This window comes from Denticeps clupeoides, chromosome 2, assembly GCF_900700375.1.
Source record: "Denticeps clupeoides chromosome 2, fDenClu1.1, whole genome shotgun sequence".
Taxonomy (NCBI): domain Eukaryota; kingdom Metazoa; phylum Chordata; class Actinopteri; order Clupeiformes; family Denticipitidae; genus Denticeps; species Denticeps clupeoides.
Genome location: NC_041708.1, coordinates 38599097 through 38604096, shown reverse-complemented (window position 1 = coordinate 38604096; position 5000 = coordinate 38599097). Strand labels below are relative to the sequence as shown.

Here is a 5000-nt window from a genome sequence, read left to right as displayed (position 1 = left end):
GGCAAGGTGTGCCTTTTCCGTCTCATTTAAAATAAGAAATGCCTCTGTCTGGAAGGCCCATATATGCACGCTTCTCTTATTTTTTTCGACATTGAAAAGCAGTAAACGTTATTTTGAGTCAATGTTGTAATGGTTATTTTCTTATGAACAGGCAGGGGGTGTCTTTTCCCGTCTCATTTAAAATAAGAAATGTGTCTGTAAATGCTGTCATGCACCTGTTTTTTTTTTCTTTTTTAAAATTTAATTTCTCTCTTAGATGCCAAACAAAAAAACAAACTGCCCGATTTGCCATGGCCTGTACTGGAATGTTCACCAGCATCTAATTCAGGTCCACAACCTGTCCATCGCAGTTGAGAGGAAACTTCTTCTGGCATCAAAGTCGGGCAGGTTTTCGGGCAAAATTGACTGCCCCGTGCAGAACTGCACGGCACGTGGCCTTTTGCGCCTGGACTCCCACATCAGAACCCAGCATGACCTGACGTCCGACGAGTCTTCTCACCTCATAGCGAAGGCCAAGAGGAAAGCCGCCAGGCATGCCTTAAAAAAATTCCAGCGCGAACCAAAGCCGGACACTGACATGGGAGTCAGAGTCCAAATGCTGCAGGAGCAGGTCAGACGACTGGAGGACAATAAGGGTGAGAAGAAGGAAGTGCAGCCAGCGCCCTGCTCATCGACCTTGGGTAAATGTATATTCTGATGTATTAAATGAGCAAATGTATGTGTGTGCATTTTTTATGTCTTTGCAATAACTTTGTGGTGTTCTTTTTAAAGATACACTTCTGGAGCAATACCGGACCCACGTTCTCGGTATGCGTACGTCAGCCAAATCCGAATCGAACGCAGGCCAGCAGGTGCGCCATGTCCAAAATTTTCTTCAACACATGTGGGGAAAGATGTCTCCTCCAACTCTGAACCTGAGCTTTCTAACGAACCACACAAAGATTTATAGGTCCATTTTAATTACATATGTGTGTGTGTGTGTGTGTGTGTGTGTGTGTGTGTGTGTGTGTGTGTGTGTGTGTGTGTGTATTTATGCTATTATCACTCACATCATTAAGCAATACTTATTGAAATTCATTTCTCTTTCTTACCAGCTGGGTCTCAAACCTTTCGAGCCGATTTAGGGCCACCACTGTGAAGGTTTACCTGGGCAACGTGTCAAAATTCATCAGTTATTTGACCCTTGACCGGCCGCGTGGTACAAAAATTGGAAACAACAGTTTGCGGGCCCTTTCTGTTGCATTGAGGCGGTTGAATGACACAATACTCACTGAGGTGAAGCATCGAAGGCTGGAGGTGCGTCATGAAAAGTCCAAAAATATGTTAAAAATGACCACATTAGAACAACTCGTCCGGAAGACATCAGAGCGAATTCCCAAGGCTTTGGGTACGTTTTTGCTACTAATTCGTTTTTTTTTATTTTTTTTTTTATTATAATAGTTACAATATTAACATTTTTTTTCGTGCTTTGCAGATTACCTGGCGCACAACAGCAATTCGGATTCGCTGAGGTCATGTCTTGGGTACATAGCCACGTATTTATACGCCACTACTGGTCATCGGAGTGCTGTGGTTTCGAACATGACCGTTCGCGAGTTCCAGGATGCTGACGAGCACGACGGGAGATACGTCATAAACGTGTGCGTGTGTGTTATTCATTTTGGGACTAGGAATGCAAAACAAGCTCTTTAATTATTTACCAACATGCAACAATGAATCGATTGCCTTTCCACATTTAGGTGAAGGATCACAAGACTGCAGCATCCTTTGGGATGGCAAAAATCCCATTGTCTTCATCAGAGATGGCCTGGCTGAAAAAGTTCTTTGATCTGAGACCCACGCTGCCAGGCTACACGGAAGAGGTGCCGACTTTTTTCTTCACCTCGAAGGGTCAGGTCTTCTCCAAGATTAGCCAGGTGGTCGCCGAGACGTGTCAGAAGCTTGGCTTCAGCCCAAACATTTCGGTGACCTCCATCAGAAGCGCTGTTGCGACCTGTGTGAGCTGATGGCATTGTCACGCTAAGGATCCTTAGGAATGACAAATGTGCTAACGTTTAATTCCTTCATGTGAAAAGGTGGAGCGTAACCTGCCGACAGACGAACGTCGGGATGTCACAAACCTTATGTGCCACTCGGAGGAGGTGGCGAACCGATATTACGTTGGAGAACGGTCCGTGATCGAGGCACATGCCGCTCGTCTCAAACTGCGCTCTGCACTGGGCCTTGGGGGTGCCACGCCAGGTGACCGTGGGCATTCCTGCAATAACGTGGACCACAACGAGGAGCAGCAGCAGCAGCAGCAGCAGCAGCAGCAGAAGGAGGAGGAGGAGGAGAAGAAGGAGGAGGAGGAGGAGGAGGAGGAGGAGGAGGAGGAGGAGAAAAAAAAAGATTGTGAGGAGCGTGACAAAATAGAGTCTCCCCCTGTGGGCCCACAGCATCCCCATACACCTGTAAGAAACTGATAAATGCTGTGAAAATGTGTAATCTTCATGTGCACTTGTCATGCCTAAATTGTCCTTTTGTCATTTTGAAGCCCAGAGTTCAGGACAACGAGCAGTCCACACTTTGCCAAACAGAAGGCCTTAATTCCTCACCTGTCTGTGTGAGTCCACTACCCAGGCAAAGACCTCCGGTAGGCGATGAGCAGTATAGCATGTGGAATCATCGGGAGAAATGTCTCATTTTCTTTTCTTCTATTAAATTTAGGTTGAAGGACTCAGACGCGCTATGCAGTACACTCACGAGTTTAAAAATACAATCTGGCAACTGTTTCAGGACCATACTGGTGGCCTCAATCAGGCAAAGGCAAGTATCTGAAATAAAAGTGAATGAAGATTTTATTATTTTTTTTTATTAATGATTTTTTTGTGTTGCTTCTAGGTCCATTCGATTCTTTTGAGCAACCCGGACGTGTTGAAGCAGTGCAAAACGTACCAAATGACTGTACATAATGTCAGAAGTCTCATAAAATGTATGCAATCAAAAAATAAAAAAAAGGAAACCTATATCAATTGTTGTGTCCTTTTATATTAAAAGTGGTGTTTCTCCTTTTGACAAGTCAATGTGCATGCTTGGGTCCCCTGTGGCAAGCAAGGTGTGAAGTGCTTAGCCTAATGAAGGCCCACCCCCTGGGGCAAGGTGTGAACTGACAGTCAGAGAGTCGGCTTTCTTATATTTTTTTCATGGCACAAAAACCCTTCCTTTTTCTGTCATATCAACCATGTTCTGCTAAGGGGGGCTAGGCACCGCACACCTTTCTTACTGTCAATATGAACGGGAGACACGTCCCCTTTGTGTCATTATAACAGGAAAAGTATCTGAAATTACCAGAACTGTTCTCGCCGCACGCGCCTCTTATTATATTAACGTACAAAATAAGCACACTGCTCGGTCAATGCTGTATGTCGTATTTTTTTGGGCTTGGTCAATTTTGTCTGGGGCCTTTTTTTTCATTAAAAATAAGAAATGTGTCTTGGGCTTCCATAAATGGGAAAAGCTTGAAAAATGTCATTATAGTAAAAATAAAGTCATAGTCCATTATGTGAAAACCTGTAAAAATAGTTTAAAAGCATTAAAAAACTAATTCGGGAGAGAAAAAGTCAAAAAAATGACAAAGTGGAAAAAAAAAACTAAGTCGGGGAGTCGAAAAGCTGAAAAAATGACAAAGTGGAAAAAAAAAACTAAGTCGGGGAGTCGAAAAACGGAAAAAATGACAAAGTGGAAAAAAAAACTAAGTCGGGAGTCGAAAAGCTGAAAAAATGACAAAGTGAAAAAAAAAACTAGTCGGGAGTCGAAAAGCTGAAAAAATGACAAGTGGAAAAAAAAAACTAAGTCGGGAGTCGAAAAGCTGAAAAAAATGACAAAGTGGAAAAAAAAAACTAAGTCGGGAGTCGAAAAGCTGAAAAAATGACAAAGTGGAAAAAAAAAAAACTAAGTCGGGAGTCGAAAAGCTGAAAAAATGACAAAGTGGAAAAAAAAAACTAAGTCGGGAGTCGAAAAAAGGAAAAAAAAAAACGGAAAAATGACAAGTTGGAAAAAAAACTAAGTCGGGAGTGGAAAAGCTGAAAAATGACAAAGGGGAAAAAAAAAACTAAGTCCGGGTAGTCGAAAAGCGGAAAAAATGACAAAGGGGAAAAAAAAAACTAAGTCGGGAGTCGAAAAGCTGAAAAAATGACAAAGTGGAAAAAAAAAACTAAGGCGGGAGTCGAAAAGCGGAAAAAATGACAAAGTGGAAAAAAAAAACTAAAGTCGGGAGTCGAAAAGCTGAAAAAAAAACAAAGGGGAAAAAAAAACTAAGTCGGGCGTGGAGGCGAAAAAAGTGGAAAAAACTGACAAAGTACCCAAAATTTAACGCGCAGCGTGCCGAGGGGGTACCCTCAAGCTGAGGTCGCCGGTCTCCTGACCGACCAGTGCATACCTAATCGGGGAAGAAGTGAGAACCCGGCTCTCTGGTTCTCAGAATTTTTATAGGAGCTGAAGGGGTATGAAAAAAGCTGAAAAAATCGACAAAGTCCAAAAAAAGTGGAAAAAAATGACAAAGTGGAAAAAAAAAACTAAGTCGAAAGTGGAAAAAGCTGAAAAAATGACAAAGTGGAAAAAAAAAACTAAGTCGGGAGTCGAAAAAGTGGAAAAAACTGACAAAGTCCAAAAATTTACCCAGCGTGCCGAGGGGGACCTCCAAGGCTGAGGTCAGCCGGTCTCCTGACCGACCAGAGTGCACCTAAATCGGGGAAGAAGTGAGAACCCGGCCTCTCTGGTTCTCAGAAGTGTATAGGTAGAGCTGAGGGGTATGAAAAAGCTGAAAAAATCGACAAAGTCCAAAAAAAGTCAAAAAATGACAAAGTCCAAAATTTTTTCTAAGTCGAAAGTGAAAAAGCTGAAAAAAATGACAAAGTGGAAAAAAATTTCTAAGTCGAAAAAATTTTCTAAGTCGAGAGTTGAAATTCTCCAAAAAATGACAAAGTCCAAAAAAAATTCTAAGTCGAGACTCAAAAAAAACT

At 42.4% G+C, this 5000-nt stretch overlaps 1 long non-coding RNA gene across 1 annotated transcript; it reads left to right on the top strand.

Annotated features, from left to right (window-relative positions):
• Positions 1 to 2369: 2369 nt before the first annotated feature.
• Positions 2370 to 2806, top strand: LOC114784811 (uncharacterized). The gene is made up of 3 exons (XR_003748934.1): positions 2370 to 2450; positions 2534 to 2632; positions 2707 to 2806. It is a non-coding gene; the product is annotated as an uncharacterized LOC114784811 (long non-coding RNA).
• Positions 2807 to 5000: the final 2194 nt, after the last annotated feature.